This window comes from Mustela lutreola, chromosome 14 (genome assembly GCF_030435805.1).
Source record: "Mustela lutreola isolate mMusLut2 chromosome 14, mMusLut2.pri, whole genome shotgun sequence".
Lineage (NCBI taxonomy): Eukaryota > Metazoa > Chordata > Mammalia > Carnivora > Mustelidae > Mustela > Mustela lutreola.
Window position 1 is genome coordinate 59,904,854 of NC_081303.1, and position 20,467 is coordinate 59,925,320.

Sequence of the window (20,467 nt, forward strand, 5' to 3'; positions counted from 1 at the left end):
GAGAAATCTATCTAAATTTCATTCCAAATAATGTAAAGATGGCTCTACTCATGAGTAGAGTTAAGATTAGTTTTTTTTTCAATTCATTCATCAATTTATTAATGGCCTGTTACTACATAGACAGTAATTCAATTACATCAGCAGTTTGATTTATCATTTAGAAATGGAATATTCCAACCAGAGTATATCAATAGTCTTCAAAATCAACTATGGAAATGATTTTAAAAGATAATCAATATAATGAATAAATAAAGCTTAACCTGAGGAAATATTTCACAGGCTTGCATTAATCTCGGGAAAATATTTTAAAAGCCCAATTAAATGTTCATAGTCAAGTTCTGCAAAGAAGCATGAAAAAAGAAGTAAAATGGGATTTCATTAAAAACCTTCTTTAAGTTATTTCTAGGCTAAATAACACATTGTTATTCTGAGACCTGATTATCTTGATTTAGGAATAAACCCAATCATCTCTAGCCAATGGCAATAGGGTAGGAACACTGAATTTTCTCACCCTGTGTTTGTCTTCCATTTTTGCATTTTACATTTTTACCTAAAGTCATTGGAAATAAATATCAATAAATTGATACTATTCGGGAGGGGGAAATCTAACCTTTTGTTTATAAATTGAAGCACTTCTTTTTCTTCCATCAAAATTTGAACATTTCATTTTCTTTGAGCAAATGTGCCAATTCCCTGCCTAGACTTCACAGGGCTAAGAAAATCCCAGGGCTTGCAATTTTGAAGAAATCTAGTAGACCACTGATTTGGATTTTAAAAGAAATGAATTGTTATGGGAAATATTTCCAGGGGGAAAGAAAGGCGACTTCAGCTGGAGTAGGAACACACTAGTTAAATTCTTCAAGTGAATGTAAGAAGAGAAAGTCAGAGCCAGATGCTCAGCCAATCTGACACCAGGTTAATCTCTTTTGTGATTCCATTTACTCCCAACAGCTCCTCTGGGTGACCTAGTTTTTATAATTTATGGAAAACTGTGCTGGAGGATGGGGGTAGTTGGTGGGATCTGGGAAAGAAGGAAGCTGGAGGAGGAGACTCACAGCGACCTGGTTGTTTAGTTGTTTCATCTAAACACATGAAACAGATCCTCTTTCTGTCACTGGCAAATAAGACAAGCTGTTGACCAGCAGGACAATCTGAGATCATCTATGACCATTAGAAGCCTGTTTGACATCACATACTTTATGAAAAGTAGTAACATGCTTCATCTGAGTACAGGAGTAGCCGGTGGAAAACTATCACTGCTCTTTATCTTGTGCTAAGAAAGATACTACCCCAGTATCTTGGCAGAAACTTGGGCAATTGTTCTGGTTACAAAGACAGGGACATGGTAGGCATGTCTTTCCATATATTCAAAAGGCATATGTTATACCTTTTATTTTGTACAAATACATGTGAGACTCATTTTGGAAAGATGCTTCATGATCTCCAATATCCACGTTTTCTATTTTCATTATTTCTTTCATGCATCACTTACTTTCCTCCTATAGTAAATATTCCCTTGGATCATATGTATCTTAGTTTTTATTTCTAATAACCTCTATTTTAATGTAAGTGATCATGGTTGTTGTTTTTTTCCATTTTGTTGATTGACATCAAACTGTTTCAAGAGCTTTTTAATAACTCTAATAATTCGCATTTATCCTAACTAATCTTTCGATTATTGCCTTTACAAGTTTAGCATTGTATATTAATGAAAGAAGGGCAGCATTTTAAGGTGACAGATTTTTGGCTTGTCTTTTGTTTCTATGTCTTTAATGCAGCAAAGGCCATTCTTGACCACCTTTTACAAGTTTGACTTTTTCAGCAACACAAAGAAACACGGCCTTATGGTTTTTAAGAAATCTCATACTTTTAACACATCCCATAAAAATAGTAAAGGAGCAGTACATTTGAGATAAGAAACTAATAAATGTAGAACTGTGATTTAATTTCTTTTATAAGTTTAGACCAGCAGATATGTTGTTTTTATTTTATGCTGATTTGTCCTTTGCTCTTTTGAACCTGAATCCTATTATATTTTTGCTCAGTTAACTATTATTACATATATTTTAAATTATGTAACTGCAGTAAATCTTCTCCTACATATTCTTAATTGACGCAGGCTATATTGAGAAGGTTGTATAGCTTCTTTCTTTATGATTATCAAAACATTTGTTTTAGTACTTGTGGCTTTAGCTATACATGATTTTTTGATGCTTATCTTTTCATTTGATTATCAAGATGACAGACATCTATACAAAAATGTGTGTTAGAACAAAAATAGCAGAGGATGGATTATGAGGTACCGATGATTTATTTCTAGACTCATAGGGCCACAAGCCTAGCACCAGGACTCAGCTGTACAGTAGGGTAAGTAGTGTAGGGCAGAGTTTGTTGCTGGATCAGCCCACATCACATGTCCAAAATGAAGCCAGTCAGGAGGAGTCTAACACTGTAAGAGAGTAAGCCTGCTACATCGATTCATAAGGATGAAGAAAAGTACTGGAATATGCTAATAAGCACAGGCAACTTAATTAGATGGGTAGAAAAAGTGGAAGACTATAAAAACTGGGGTGCATTGTGAGTATGAGAATCATGTGGCCAGAAATGATTTTACAACCAAGGGAACATTGTGGATAAGCAAGACACAGTGTGTACTTGCAAGGAGATTTTAAGGAAGCAATGGCACAATATTATAATATTATAAGGATTTCCATAGGTAAAGAATTAAAGGATTTAAGTCCAGTGTGATCAAAGATATAAAGGCCTACATGTGCGTGACCCGTTCACAGAGAAGTCAAAACTACCGAATTTAAAAGAAAAAGTGTCTGGATCATTAACATCAAGTCATACTAGAAGGGACTATATATAGTACCAGACTCTGTATGCACCTTGGGACCAGCAAAAACTTCTGAAAGAATGAATGAATATCACTAGAACATCATAAGAGACAAAGAAAATACAGTAAGAGAGACATGCTGGGAGACGATCTTTCGTGGATTTCTTAGGTTCCTTGGTGTCTGAGAGCAAAGATACTTCCTTTGTCCCTACCTTTCAAGAATGTTCTTATCTTCTACTTTCTTCGAAGAAGAGTTGGTATCTCCTGACAGGGCAAGGTTTGGTTGCTTTGCTTGAAGATCTCTTATAAAAGATTTGGTCTTTATAAGGTCAGTGTTCCTGAGTTGTGAAACAAATCCATTGTGGGCACAGCAACCACCTGAATATCCTCTGCACCACACCCCTGGGTCTGAGGAGTCAAAGGGAACTGATGCAAACATAAAGCTCACGCTGTCCATTGTGCCTTTTTGCTCTCACTCTAAAGTCTTTTGTCAGCATCGACCAGATTATCTCAGGCTATCTTCTTAGCTTGTAAGTGTGATAAAGCTCTCAAACCCTTCACAGTGCTTTGCAGAATGGTGGTTTATTTATTGACTATATGGATGAGAAATATAAGAAAGTTTGAATAGTCCTGAAATTTTCTTTCAGGGTTCCTTGAAAGATAGTGTCTTTAACAACCATGTTAGGAAACACACAAATAGGAACATACTTGCAGAAAAGCCAAAGTTTTCTGTACATGTTTAGTTTGGGGGTGATACTAAGATATCTTTGAAATTAGTTTTGATTAAATAGACTGTCCTGGAAAAGATGAAAATATGAGGAATATCACATTTAGAAATATGCATTTAGTAAAAAAATAAAAGATAAAATCACATACATGGCAAAAATTATTCTGAAATACAGATTAAAGAGAAAGATGGCTAATGACAGAATTCTGAAAAAACAGTCATTAGTTGAAGCAAGGGCAGCATCTAAACCAGGAGAAATCAGGGAAAATGGAGAAGAGCTAAGACAATATAGTGATACGGGTGATGAGAGAAGCGTTTTACAGAGAAGGATAAGATTGAAGTCAAATAAGCTAAAAATTTGAGTAAGATGTGGATAGAAGAAATAAATCACATTGGTATTCTGTTTGTCCTTTTCTGGTGCTGTCTGGAAACTATGAATATGGGAGCCAGATAATCTTTAAGACATATATATATTTTTAAATATATTTATTTTAGAGAAGGGGAGAGTGCAGAGGGAGAAAAAGCAAATACTCAAGCAGACTCCCTACTAAGCAGGGAACCCAACATGAGGCTCAATCCTAGGACCCTGGGGTCATGATCTGAACTGAAATCGATTGACTGAGCCACCCAGGAGCCCCTTTAAGGCATATCTTGATTGAAATAAACAGCACCAAGGATCAAAGTGACACTAGGGAATTTTTATATATAGATTCAGAGTATATACTTAGGAACCAAAAATGGTAATGTTCTGAATTTAGGTAGATTGTAGGCATCTGGGAAATATGTCCACAAACTGAAGCTCTTAACAGCATACTATATTCCTAAGTGATGCTCTTATTCCCACAGAGTCCTACAGCAAACTTTCTATAATGTTTCAAGAAAAAAAAGGTTGATTCTTTCTACATATACTTAGCACATGCCTATTATTTCCTAGATACAGTGCAGGACCCCAGGATACAAAACAGAATGAAACATCATCCCTCTCTCAAGGAGACATAACCACCATGCCTCATACAGTGAAAGGCGCTAGATAACAGACTAAAAGAGGAAACTGCAAAATCACGGAGAAGGTTCTAACTGGAGACGTGAATAGACTTCTCAAAGGAGTTGTTGCTCACATTACATCTTGATTCTCTGAGGATGAATATAGTAGGGAAAGCATTCCAAACCATAGTCACAACACATGAAAAGTGCCACAGGCTAAGAGAGCACTGACATTCCGAAAATTTACTGAGCAAAGTCAGGACTTTTACTGTGAGTGGGACAAAAGTAGAAGGTGCAAGCTAGGTGGTTGGTAGGAACCAAAACATGGGAGGTATAGCAGGTCTATTTCTTCGACAGGGGCTGAGAAGCCCTGAATTTTTTAAAGTAGGGAAATAAATAAGAACTGCATTTTAGAAAGATTACTATGACGGCACTGTTAAAAGACAGTGAGAAAAACAGCAGGAGGAAGAATTAGGAGGTGATTGTGAGAGTCTAAGTGAGAGATTATGGAAGACCAAGCTAAGCAGCAGCTGTGGAGCCAGGGAGATGGGCGGGTTTGAGAGATTTTCAAGAGGTAGTACCGGCAGGATGTACAACTGAGGGCACAGAGCACATAAGAAGGTCCCAGGAAAGTAGAGATCCAACTTCTGACTTGTGGAAATTAAAGGAATATCTTTTTACTCCTACTTAGCCCACTTAAAAATAAGGAATAAATGTTAACATTTACCAAATCCCTTTCCAATTTGGAGGTGGAGCTATGAGTTTTCTTCGTTGTTTTAGAGATGTCATTTCTTGCATTGACAAAGGTACTAATATTGAATTTTACCAGAATAAACCCCACATACTCATGGCTGAATTCAATTTGTCACATATTCATTGTCACAGCCATCACTTAAGGTAAACATCCTTAACGATGACCCCTGCAATGGAATGTTCTCTTCTCTCACTATAGACATTTATTTTCATGATGTTTTGTCAATAATATCATATGAAAAAATATATTACTTAGAAACCATCCTTTATCATCGTATTAAAAATGATAAAAAACGTGGTGAATAAACTTATAAAAATGTATATACATCTCTATAACCCAGATGTACTATTATATACTAAACTAGCAAAACTAATCTCTAATATGCCATAGATGGTATAGAATATAGAGAAAGGGCTTTTAATGTTATGTCTGTGCTTTTCTCTTTCCAAAATGCCAGTTTGGATGGCCATACCTGTTTTCCAACTCTCAGAAAACATTTGGCTGAGAAGATTGGAGTGGACTGAGAATTGTGCATGTGTGTGCACACGCATATGCATATACTATGCACACGCATATGTAGATATGTATATGAATATACACCAAGACTATGCAATTATAGTTGGACTGCATGCAGATTCCTTTAAGTCTTTTCCCTGATAGAAAGAGAGAATGCTGTCAGACTTCTTATTCCTTAACCAACATAAAAAGACAGTGTGAACATGGAGACAGGTTTTCCTATTTACATTTGACAAATGAAGGAGTTACTTTGGAAAGTTATAATGTAGTGACCTTTAGCCTCTCTGACTTGTTATAATTTTCAAGTGCCTGTACTCATTACAAACTTGTGGGATCTTCTTCATATGTGGAGATCTAGATTTCACCCCAGCGGTTAAATACAAAACTGCTGCTCAAAATAAATTGGGAAGGAAATCAACTGTCTACAGGGTCTGAGGCACCACTGCAATGCTCATTCCTAAAGTGGCCATGCACAAAGTGACTTTGTCAGAAAACAGCAGCTTTCAGAAAATAGCATCAGGAAGTTATTTAATTTGAAGGAGAAGAATCACATCTCTATCTGCAATCGCGCTGTGATGCAAAAAGAAACACCCGCTAAAATAGCGCTGCCCCTCTGAGATGCTGGGTTTCCATTCCAACGTTTGAAAATTAAATTATGTGTCATGCTGAAGCTTTGTATTAATCAATTACTTCACTAATTCCAACCCCATGGCCTGTTTCAGAATATACATAGTGCATAGCATAATCTCTGCTGGGCAGTTTCACATGATATTCTTGTGGTTTAAATTACAAAAGATCATTCAGATAGAAAATACACAATGGAACATTCTCTTATCATTCAGAACACAGACTCCATTCAAGCAATGAAATAGGTTTCAAATTCATTTCTTAGCATTTCCAGGTGTATTTCTATTGCTGTATTATACAATTTTTGTCTAGTTTTCTGCCATCACCTCTCACATATAGCTTTATTGATTCCATGACAAATAAGTCACTCAGCTTGTAACTACCATGTTATTTGAAATTTCTATTCAAGGTTTTCTGGACCATTCTCCTTTACAAATAGAGTCACTTTCTTATTATTTATTCTACTGAATATAACAAAAGTGGATACAGAGGAAGTAATATTAGCTTTCCCAGGTGAGGAATAAAACTGACTTATGTTCTATCCCTGGTTCGGTTATGGAAGGAAAGTTTTGCACATTCAAGATTTGTCTATCTTGCCTTCCTTTTTCCTATTTAAAATTTAAAACTACATCACATTATAGTTGTGAACATGATGAAATCACTAATTTTGCTACTTAGAATAAGAAAGTAATAGTCACTTGTGCATAACCACCTGAGAGCAAAATTAAAAAAAAAAAAAAAAAGAAAAAAAAAGAAAGAAAGAAAGAAAGAAAGACCTGGTGACAAAGTAACTTACAATGTAATTTTCTAACATTTTCTGGCATTTATTAAATATTGACCCCTATTACTGACCATGTCTACAAACTGTCTAAAAATCTGTTTTTAATGGAATGGACCTTTAATGTTCAATAGAAAGGACTGAAAAGTGAGAAACTAGAATTCAGAGGGGTGCTTGGGTAAGTTAAAGAGAATACACGGAAAGGCCATGAATGAGGAGTATCCAATTGTAACAGGAGGTCTGAATGCTGAACAAGAGCTATGCACTGATGAGTAAAACATTTGCTCCACATATCAAGAAACCAGAAGCAGTAGCAGGTACAGTCTGACTAAAGTGCCATTTCTGATCTAAGGAGGTCATGAGTTAGTACACTTGGGCTTGTGGTCAGAGTAGGGGACAAATAATAGCTGATGATAATATTTTAGAATGCGATATGATTTAAGCTCCCCAGAATTCAGATGAGCAGAAGAACCCTTTAATATTTCGGAATGCACATGTATGGCAACAGAGACAGATTGTAGAAGTCAGGATCGACGGCTGAAGAAGTCTTAGCTGTGGAGATAGCCAGGCCAAAAGAGTCCAGAAATTTCACAAAGATGATAGTTTTTATGGTAAATCCAGAAGGAAAATTAGAAATTTACCAAACTGTCAAATGCTAGGCAAGAGGGGAATATGATTAGGAAGGTAAAAAAAATAAATTTTAATGGAAACAGCATGTAGGAAGTTATGGATTTAAATAAGGGGTTTGTATATTCTAGGAAAAACGTTTTCCGTGACCCAGGTGGAGCCATGCTGGTCATGGCAAGCCCAGTAAGGCAATGAGGGGCTCATGAATCTGCCCCCAAGAAATATTAGTTTACAGTTGGCTGGAGCATCTTACTAATCAGCACAAAGTGACAGGTTCAATTTCTATAGACTAGACATCTCTGTTCTATTTTACAGCTGTAAACTAACATGCCTTGATTTGGTTAGCTGTCTTCAAAATTGATGACTCTGATCACAAGCATGGCTGAAAGAGGCCAGCTCAATACATCAGTTTAATTCTATCATAAAAAAAAAATTTAAACAATAGGACATTGGTGTCCTTTATATAAAAAGGACAGACTACACATATATACTGACTCTTGCAACTAGGAAAAAGACCTTAGCCCAACTCATGTATTTTTCCAAATGAAAATGTGAATTAATACTTATACTATTGACATGACTTTCCCACTGTAACACAATATTTGTGACAGAGTTCTCATAGAGCTACTTGGATGTTCTCCACCTCTCACCCCAAATTAAACTCCATTCTGGGAAGGAATTTAAAATGGACTCATTTTGTTTAAAAGTTCACTTGAACATTAGATCTTTTCTAGTGTCTTTAAGAGAGTTGTTTAGACATTCAGTCTCTTTAATCTTTCTCATACTTATGAGGTATGTTGGGTCAGCATGTCCTTGTGCCTTTGGACCAGAATAATTCTAGAATTTACACAGAGCTCTCCCACTCCTTTAATCCTCACTCAGTACCCTTGTCCTCTTAATCATCACTGAACATGTCAACAAGGTAGCTGGCTCATTCTGGAGGATGATTGAACTCACAGGGTGACTTGGTTAGGGTCTAGGGGTGATCAGTGTCTGGAATGACCTCATCTTGACTCCTGTTTACACTGTAAACCTCTCCATGTCCCTATAATATCCTCCATTGAGCCTCTTGTCTGGTCAACCATCTATAGAATCACCAACCCTTCAACAAAGAGGGCCACATGGCAGACCCGCCCTCTCTCCACTCAGCCACCTTCCAAGTCCCTTCTTAGAACACAAGGCTTTCTCCATGCTGCACAAAGAGAAGAGTGATTCAGGATACCCAATGTCAGCCCTCTCTGTGACCACACTGTGCCATTATGGACCCCTTGTCATGACACCTCAAGATGTCATAGGGTCAGCCCCTTGAGGCACATACCCCTCCCAGGGTCCCAAACACTAATCCAGTCAAGAGCCTCCATCTTTGGCATTTTTAGATTGTCTTTCTAACACATTTGATCAGAAGGAGGACCCATTTGTCTGATTTTCTGCCTTTTTCCCCTTTCTCATTCTTTTAAAAAATCCCCTAGCTCCCATAAAAAGAGTTACAAACACTCTCTTCATCTTCTCCATCTTCCTCACTCCTTAGCACAGCAAATCTGTCCTAAAGCCTAATGCTTATTGATGGGAGGGGTAATGTCTTCACATTAAAAAAGAAACATCTTGAACTGAGATCTCTGGGTTTGGTTCTTGGCATTCTTTAATGAAATCTTTAACATGTTACCTATTGGAAAATTCTTAGAATGACAATTCTTTGTCTTTACATTGCTTTATAACAGTCTTAATCTCTTGATCATACTGCTGGAAAGACAAATGCCTCAGGCCCACTAGAAAGAAAATTAGGAGCAATATAATATAAAAGAGATGCACAACCCCTGTGGTATACTGAGAAAGTGAATAAATGAATTAATACATAAATTTAAACTGAGAATTGGAACATTCCTGGGACGGCAATCATAACCTGTGCTCTAATTTAAAATGACACTAAACTATAACTTAATTCATATAAGAAGAATTAATCTTTGTTAGACATTTTGTGTCCTAGGAAAAAGTAATTCCTGCTACCCTTCAATAATGTTCCTCTTGAGTTTCATGGAAAAGCTTTCTTTTCTTTCTTTTTTTTTTAATTTATTTTTTATTTTTTTATGAACATATAATGTATTATTAGCCCCAGGGGTACAGGTCTGGAATCATCAGGTTTACACACTTCACAACACTCACCATAGCACATGCCTTCACCAATGTCCATAACCCCACCACCACCCTCTCCCTCCTCCCCCAACCCTCAGTTTGTTTTGTGAGATTAACAGTTTCTTACGGTTTGTCTCCCCCCTGATCCCATCTTGTTTCATTTATTCTTTTCCTACCCCCTGGAAAAGCTTTCTGATGGGAAAAGCAAGTAGATGTATGATGACCTGAAAATATAACTTATTTAAGTTGGAGAGGAGAGAAATGGAATCAAGGTAAAACTAGGAGTCAAAAAAACAAAACAAAACAAAAAACCCCACAAAAACAAAAACTGGGTCAAGATTAAGAAGGGAAAATAGGTAGAAAAGCATGAATGATTTTAAGGAGCTTGAGAAAATTGAACATTTTAGGATAGATATATAAAGGAACTGGAAAGACTCTTGAGAATAACAAGGAAACAGCTAGAAATTATTTTCCTATAAAGTAATAACACAATCCACTAGGAAGGTGGATTTGAGAAACTCTATTTTTCATAGAGTCTATGTACATTTCTTAAGAGGAATCAATGGTAGTCCAGTTAGGGAATTATGCAAATCTATCAAAGAACTAGATCACTTTTATTACTATGTGATTTGAAACAGAACACATATGGCTTATCTAACAAACTTAGTAGAACATATTCTTTGGAGTGTAGTATCATTGAGATGCAAATAGCATTTGTAATGCAGAGGAGTGAGCTTTGATGTTATTGTTTTACCCTTTGAGATACAGTGTGTTCCAGGCAAGATAATCTTTACCTCATTTGAAAACAAGTTAGCACAGCTTCTCTCTACCTAAATTCTTTAAAATCTGAATACTTTGTTATCACTCATTTTTGGTATGTCTAAGACTTTATTTTGGTAACTCCTTCCTTTTTCCTGGTGTCCCCTTTCTGAAGAACTATTCCCTGAAAGTTTTCCTAAAGCCTAGTGAAAGAGAATATGTTAACTTTTTATGTATAAATACTGGATATGTAATCACAGAAAATATTTTGTGCTGATATATTTACTCAAACATATTCATATAGAATCTCCACGGCCTATTCTGATCTGCAGTTCATACAAGTGAATAAAATACATGGCTTCTGCCATCACATGGTATACAGTATGTCGGGGAGAGCTATTAATCAAATCAAGTGACTTTATGCCAAAAATACACCAGTGTGATACTTGAGTAAACACAGTGAATTGGAAAATTATCGTCTAGCATTTTCCTTCCACCTAAGCTAAGAAGGTGAGAGATGTTAGTCAACCATAAGCTTATACACACATTGGAACAAATTTCATAAATATGTTCTCTTTTGAAAGATCAGGGTTTTTTTGTTGTTGTTTATTTGTTTTTTGTTGTTGTTTTTTTGTGTGTGTGTGTTTTTTTTTTGCTTTGAAGTTTTTTTTTTTAATTTCTTTTCAGCATAACAGAATTCATTGTTTATGTACCACACCCAGTGCTCCATGTAATACGTGCCCACCATCAGGCTCCCCCAACCTCCCACCCCCCCACCTTTCAAAACCCTCAGGTTGTTTTGCAGAATCCATAGTCTCTCAAGGTTCATCTCCCCTTTTAATTTCTCTGAACTCCCTTCTCCTCTCCATCTCCCTATGTCCTCCATGTTACTTGTTATGCTCCACAAATAAGTGAAACCATATGATAATTGACTCTCTCTGCTCTACTTATTTCACTAAGTATAATCTCTTCCAGTCCCGTCCATGTTGATACAAAAGTTGGGTATTCATCCTTTCTAATGGAGGCATAATACTCCATAGTTTATATGGACCACATCTTTCTTATCCATTCAACCGTTGAAGGGCATCTTGGTTCTTTCCACAGTTTGGCAACCGTGGCCATTGCTGCTATAAACATTGGGGTACAGATGGCCCTTCTTTTCACTACATCTGTATCTTTGGGGTAAATACCTAGTAGTGCAACTGCAGGGTTATAGGGAAGCTCTATTTTTAATTTCTTAAGGAATCTCCACATTTTTCTCCAAAGTGGCTACACTAACTTGCATTCCCACCAACAGTTCAAGAGGGTTCCCCTTTCTCCACATTTTAAGATTTATTTGAGAGAGAGTGTACACAGTGGGGAGAGGCAGAGAGAAAGAATCTCAAGCAGACTGCCCACTGAGTGCAGAGCCTGATGAAGGGCTCAATCTCAAAACCCTGAGATCATGACCTGAGCCAAAATCAAGAGTCAGGTGCTTAACCAACTCCACCACCCACGTGCCCCTGAAAGATCAGTTTTTGTTTTTGTTTTTTAAATATTTATTTGACAGAGACCACAAGTAGGCGGGGGGGGGGGGGTGAGGGGTGGTTAAGCAGGCTCCCTGCCAAGCAGAGAGCCTGATGTGGGGCTTGATCTCAGAACCCTGAGATCTTGACCTGAGCCGAAGACAGAGGCTTAACCCACTGAGCCACCCAGGTGCCCAAGATCAGTTTTTGTTGTTGTTGTTGTTGTTTTTAAGAATGTTCTTTCTTCAGGTAGCCCAAGCTGGAGTACATAGATTGGTTGGTCTGGAGCTTTTGTATAGGACGCAACATCTGGTGGTCCCAGGCACAGATTCATCTATAAAAGAAGGGAATTTCAGTAAATGATTCTCTAAGATATCCACATGTTGAAAATACTACTTTGGGGCATCTGGGTAGTGCAGTCAATTAATTTCTTAGTTTCAGCTCAGGTTATGATTTCAGGGTGATGGTCGTAGGGTCATGTGATTGAGCCCCACCTAGGGCTCCAATATCAGTGCAGAGTCTACTTCAGACTCTCTCTCTCCCTCTCTCCTCCCCTTGCACTCTCTTCCTATCTCTGAAATAAGTAAATAAATCTCTTTAAAAATTGCAAATTCTCAAGATTTCAGAGGTAATTAAAAATGCCACAGACATATTTAAAGACCAGTGTTCAAAAAAAAAAATCATAAAGTGCTGCCACCAAGTGGAGATTATTTTTAATTTGGAGAGCGTATTTATATTCTACCACACTTTTGGCCTTGGAATATCTGTCTGGTCACTGTGGAAATTCAAAGTGCTAACCACAAGATAACATTCATTAAGTAGGCAGCCCTTTTGAGCAAAATTCTCCCTGGACATAAATTGTGCTATTTCTGTAGACCCTAGTCCCAATGGAATCTTCTTCGATCTTGTTTAGAAATGTTCTTTGTTACCCTAAATAGCATATGAACAGGCAAAATATCTTCCAGTGAACCACAAACTCTAAAACAGACATAATCTAATGCTTTGCCTATACCTAACACTCAGTGTGTTAGTAGGTTGAATTATATTATCACTGCTTCCTCCGGTACTAGGGCTCAACAGCCCTTCCCCTCTGATTCCACACTCTCTGTACACCATAGTCTCAAAATCCTCATTGCTGGGCTCTGTCAACCTCTAGTGTGCTTTCCCTCTGGATGATTTTCTAAATGAAACAGCAAAGAGCTCTCCATCCTTGCCTCCAACCCATCATTTTCATTGCCTTTGGAAAGAACGGTCCTAGAAAGGTTGACATTGGTAGAACATGATTTACCGTTCATCTGCCATTGTTTTTGTTAGATCTCACCATCTCTCAAAACTGCTGCATTTTCAAGTCTCAAGTTTAAATTCCTCTTTCTGACCAGAGAGCTCTGCTCTAGACTCCTCTTTCTTCCAGGAGGAATCCTTTTCTTACCCATAGTTTATGTTACTTTGTCGTATCTCTCTCTCCTTCAAGTTTTGCTTTAATCTCTTATCCTAAATAACTCATTAACACACTTTCCCAATCCTAAATTATCAATAGTTGTATTTAATTTGCCAGATCTTCTACGGGAGGTAGGCACTGGCCAACCTATGAGAGTCACACCCTCAATCCAAGAGGGTCTGGGGAGCAGGGAAAATAGCTTGATACAGAACACAGTTATTGAGGGTGGTAGGGTCTTTGGGTGAAATAGATGCCATTAGTTTCATCATGACACCTGGCTTCTCTTCCTTTCTGCTTTCCTCCCCATCTTTAATCCAACAGGCATTTCTGCAAGGCTATTGTGAGAATTTGAGATTTCTTAACCACTTAGGGGCCTCTTAAATTTCTCCCAATGATTAGTTTTTGGAAAACTGAAATGAAAATGGTTTGAATAAACCAAAAATAAAAAAAGGTTTTAGTTTTATTGGCCTCTTCTGCAACATACTTCTACAAAAGATGGCACCACAATACATCTATTAGAGAACAGTTAGGTGATCAGTGAGCTCCCATTCATTTATTAAAATTAAATCACTAGGACATATCAGGAAACAATATTGTCAACCTCCAATATTCTACTCTCTGGGTCCAAAATTTATCACCTTTTGGGTTGAATTGGCGGTTTCAATTTGGACTCTTCCCAAAACTCTCTTGATATGTAGACATTTCATTTGCATACAAAAAGGCACACAGCATGGCTGGATAAACCAACCATCTGGCCCAGGCTATTTATCTGGATTATTACTGAACTGTACAGAACTATGTAAATACATATTCCTAAAAATCCAACTGCTTTCTTTTCCATCTGCCTTACTGCATTTCCCTTCAGTAACCCTGAGCAGACAGGATCATTTGTTTCCCCAACCCCTGACACAACAGAGACACACATATCTTCCTGCTCTATTGACTGTTGCTAGTGAAAGTCAAGTCATAAAGCCAAACCAGTTGGTTCGCTGCCAATGTATGCTATTCAGACTCAGTCAGGCTTTGTAGCTGATTAACATGCCTCTTACTAGTCTCCCGTTGAATCTCTATCTCATTGTCTCATTTTTCACAGTGCCCATTCCAAAACATTGGCATTCTCTTCTCGTCCTGGATTCCTCACTGTTGAAGATGAGCTATTTTAGGAACTCAAAGCTAAGAATACCAATGAATAAATATCAGTATAAGTGCCCCTGTATGGTATTTTTATTATATATAAATGGTATTGGAATTCCTTATGTGATTTGAGTTTCATAATTAAGCCATTGTCATATTTCTATAATTCTGAATTTAAGGACCTCTTTAGTTATTATTAGGTGAGATTGAATCCAGAAGATTTCAAATAATATCTTTAAATCACTAGCCTATGCCCTTTTGGTGAATCCAAGAAATGACACAATATAGGATATTAAGAGCATGGATGAAAAGGACTCTGTAACCAGACTGCTGAGTTTAAATCCTTACTCTTCTATTCACAACAGTGTGACCTTGGGCAATTTACTTTATAACAATTTTTTTCTCATCAAATTCTAAAAACATTTAAATAGTTAACATTTTCAAAGAGAAATTACATCTGTTATTATTATTATTATTATTACTACATCTGTTATATAAAACAGACATCTTCTAACCCACACACGCCCCAAAGAACCTTCCTGCATGGACCTATTCTGTTGATATGTGACTCTATGCCACTTCTTTTTTTCTTTACATGTGCAGCCCCTGAAGTTAATGTGTCCTTCTTTCCCCCTTCATGGACCCAGTTTTGCATGCAGCCCCGCATTTGAAGAGTTTGTCATATTAACTCAGTGTATTTCAATAGAAAACTACACTGGATTTTAGGGTAAAAACTTTAGCCAGTAACAGTAAGTAATGATTGGACTATTTTTTGTCTTTTGTGCATCTATTCAGCTGCAACATTGGTCATGGTCAATGGCAAATTGGGGACCCAGAGCATTCAGTTTCCAGGGTATATGCTCTCAGAGATACAACATCAACATACACCTCCATTTCCTCAACCCCCAACTCCATCCATTACTCTACCCACTGAAATTTGTGTTCTACCCATAGTGTGCACTGAAACCACTCTTCCAAAGTCACTGATGATAACCTCATTATTATTCCTCTCACGTCATTGCGTGTTGCTCACTTGTTCCTTGGATTTTATGACAACACTGCTAATTTTCCAAGTTTTTCCCACCGTTTCTTCTTTGTCACCTTTGCAGGCTCTTCTCTCTGGGCATCGTACAGAATCCTCATTTGACTATACTTCTGGAACAACAAGTTTAGACTGAATTGTCCCATTCACACTCAGGTTCCAGCCACGGCCAAATGGTAATCACACCCTCGTGATCTCTTCCTCTGATTACATCAAGAGAATCCTAACCAGGTTGTCTGTTCTTCTAGTCTTGTCCCTTTCAAAGCCCTAAGGTGATCTATGTAAAATAATAGTGTTGCCATGATTCTCCACAACCTGGAGGTCTAAATTCTGTAATGGAGCCCCTGTGGCTTTCAATATTCTAGCATCTTTCCATCCCTCCACTCTTGCTTCACAAATATCCTTTGCTGTGCATTTTACCTTCTAAAAGCTCTGCATATTCTCACAAATCTGGAGCTTATTTGTTTTGTTTTTAAATCTCGTGCTTTCACAAGCTATCTTCTCTGCCTGGAGTACATTTTCCTAGACCTTACTTCCATCCTGTAAGTAAGATGCAGTTTTAAGTAAGTTTAAGTAAGATACATATCAATTCCTATTCCCCAACCTTGGATGAAATGCCCTCTCTCATACCCCCCAGAGTATCCATTTTATGTATGCCCTGGCATATTAATTGCATTTTACTGAAACTATCTTATTAATATGTTAGATGTCTTTGATGGCAGAAACACTGTAATATTAATATGTATACATATCCCCAGTCCCTTCTAAGGCACTTGTCCTTTAAAAGGCACTCCATGATATTTATTGAATGGATGAATAAGTGATTTGGCGAATGAATAGTTGCATAGGGGCAGCAAAACTCTCAAGAAATTGACCCTTGAAATATGCTCGGTAACCTCTTTCATGAAAGTCTAAAACCTCATTCAGCCCAAAGACACGAAGCTAGTTATGCGGCCCTTGTGTTTCTTTCACACAGAGACAATGAATCATGCCGAATTACAGCACTTAAGACCTTACAGCAAATGCAAAATGCCCTGTAGGACATTCATCTTTCATACCGCATTATATTTTTAAATGATAATTGTTGTCATAAATGTTCTTACCCACATTTCAGCTAGTTAAAAATTTTGCCTGCCTCAATAAAATGAAAGATGCCAGATTGTTTACAGATGAATTAATCATGACATTATCCCTAGAACTTTTAAATTACATCAATTACATTGCATTTAGCATCACAAATAACCTGCATATTAAACAAATGGAATCTTTTCTCCTATTAATAAAGATTAAATCATTAACTACCACTGCTTGAATAGTAATGTGTCTGCAGTCAATGGCTCCTAGGACAGATAAGAAATCTTGCTCTGTCACAAAATATATGCCATCCTTTCAGGAACATGGTCCATCCTTATGGAATTTGGGAGCATTCGTTTTCTTTAGGAGTTCATCTATGAATTGATTATAACATAGAGTTGTGGTGGACTGCTTAAAGCTGAGAGCTCGGGAGTGCTCTGGAAAATAATTCCACGTTAAAGAATCCAATGCTTGGGCATGTTTGTGGGACATAAGACAAGCCTGGCTTTTCAGTTTCCAATTTCACTTTTCAGGTACTTAAAGTATTTGGATTTAGCTGATCCATGTCTTTCAAATAGACACTTGCTAATGTCTGAATCGAGTCAGGCAGAGCCTGAAAGCCATGATTTCTAATGTCTTCTGTGAATTTGCATGAATGTAAAATAAAGTTAAAGATAATTAAATGAAAACTTTGTTTAAACATAGTGGTCTCAGAATAATTGCTGAAGTTGTCTTTAATGCATTAAGCTAATTGAATGGTGTTATCCTTTATATATTATGAAATGTTATTAATGAAATGTTATAAACCAAATGAGAATTCTCTTGTCTATGATCCATCAATATAATGCTGAACAACAACAAAGAACCATCACAATATATAGCCAAAGCATCTGTCACCACCGGTTTTCACTGTCATCTCTAGTTTTCACTGACATATAATAGAGAACCAAAAGTTGTAATCTCAGGGCCTTGGAAGCTACCCCTGCTCACTGAATTATTCCCTTCAGCTTTCAGCTTCCCTTTATACAACTTTGGTGGAAGTCCCTCTATGGAAAAAGGGAAGAGATGTTCTAGAACTATTGGCAGCCTACAAAACCAAAGCAAAGTAATTAAGACTGTCACAAGACAAGCAAATACTAATTCATGCCCACTCAGGGTGGGCCAAAGGTATTAAGTACGTGTCAGTATGGGAGGATGTTTTGGGTAGATTTAGCTCTACATAGTACCTTAATATTTTCTTTTCACTCACTCAGATGGACATTTCCTGAGGTTTTTGAGAAAGCAGGCCATAAGCAATCAAGGAAATAAATCTAATATTGCTGAGCAGAGACCCCTGCTATATAGTAAGGTGACTGCAAGTTCCAGTTTGCTCAGGCAATTCTAGTCTTATGAATCTTTTGGATTTTGAGCCATATGAATCTAATATCTATTCAAAAATTCATTCAAATCATATTAAATTACATTCAAATGGTGTGGAGAAAATCTACGTGTTATAAAGATGGGAATGGTTAAGTACTTATAGTGTATTCACATTCTAAATATAATTAAAATGATTTATAAAGATTGTGAAATGACAAAAGAGCAATTAGATGAATAAAATAAACTATGAATGTATGTGAATAATATAATTATAACTATATGTTTAAATCTATGCATGGAAAACTGGGAGTATATAAGTGGAAAATGAAAATAATTATCTCAGTGAAATCATAGATTTTTTCTGAATTCTGCTTTTCTTCATTTTTGTAATTTTTTTGAATGACACGGAGTTTCCATAATATGAACTTCCAAAAAGAATACTTAAATTCCACTTTGATTATTATACATTTATTAAATAAAACTCAAAGAAACAATAAGCAGAACACTATCTAGGTTGTCTTAAGACAGTAAAAAAAAATTTTTTTTAATAAATAAAAATTTAAAATTCATTTAAAAATGTCTTTCCGTTTATTTATTTATTTATTTTAGCAAGAGAGAGAGAGTGGTCACTACCTTGTTCTCTGGATCAAGTCCTTAGCATAGTTTCTGGCTTGTGGTGGACACTCAATAGGTGCATGTTGAATGTAAGAGAATGGACTCATGGGTAACACAGAAGCTATCAGATAAAACTCCATGCAGCCTCATCACAAACTCTACAAGATAACATTAATCCACACCCATTTTCCCCCCTTTGAGCCTGAACTTATGTGGCCCTCTTCTCTTTAAGGTAATCACTCATGAGTTTTATCACTTTGTACTTTTCAAATTAATTCGTTCCATTGACTATGCTTCTTCTCTAATTTGAATTCACTCTCTCTTACACTCCTGGATCATTCCGGACTTCATATGCATTTATAATTTTTCCTTCTTAAAACAAATAAATGAACAAAACACTTCCTTGAGTCTCTAGATCTGCCTTTGATGGCCAGCAAGTGTTAATTTGGGTTCCTATGATAACTGAGTTTGAAGTAGGTGCAGACTGAGAGGTGATTTCAGGAAACTGCAGTCAGTGAACAGGAAAGGAAATAAAGTTCAACAGAAAGACACAGTATCATGGTCACCATTATGGGACTTTCTGAGAAGTAAAGGGGACACTTTTCAGACTTGTGTCTGAAGAATTGCTGCAACATTTTTCCACCAGCTCTTGCATCTCAGAGCTTAAGGGCTCTCCTGGGGGAGGTAACTCCTCTGAAATGCAGAACCATGCTTGTTCATTCTACAGCACAGTGGCCCTCACAGCATGGGTAAAGGCACAAGGCCAGAAACCTGAACAACTCTAATATGCCCTGCCCAAGTGTATGGCTGGACTATTTGTGCTTTCAGGCCGCTTCTGTCTGGGTCCAAGGCAAACCACTCCACTGGCTTTGCTCTTAACACCACCAACTTGTTGGCAGAAGTTGAGTAACATCAGTGTAGGAGCACTGAACCTCACAGCATCAAGAATAGAGAAGCAATAGCTTAGGAAACGATATGTGGTCTGGTGTTCTATTCCTCTGGTTTTCAGTTGTATTTGGCTCAATTACCCCCTTTTTTCTTCTCAAATAAAATCTTCCCTTCTCCCCTGCCATTATTTTCCTATTTTTTTTTCTTGGAATTTCTTTGCAGTTTTCTCTGTCCCCTTTGCAGATACCTCTTATTCTAAATACTGGAAATTCTTAAAAATCAGTCCTAGGCTCTCCATTCTTTACATTCCATTCTTCCATTTCTAATGTTGCCTCATTATTCTTTAGCTCTATTTTCTTTCTATAATTACTTGTTGAATGCCTGCCTAGCTTACAAGCTTGTAATTTCCAAAGGACCTTTTTTTTTCTTAACCCCATGATAAGGCATACAAGAAGAACACAGTAAATATGGTTAATCAGGAATCCATGGTTTTTCACTCTGCTATCTTCTGGACCTGCCCAGTTGCCTTTAGGTGTGCAGTCACATGCTGTTGCTGAAAGCAATAGGGCAGGTCTGTGATTCTTCAGTAGTATATACAGCACCATCCTCCATCTGAAGGCTAATGTCAGAATCTTCTTCAAACACTACTATCAGCAATTAATGAAATACAATTA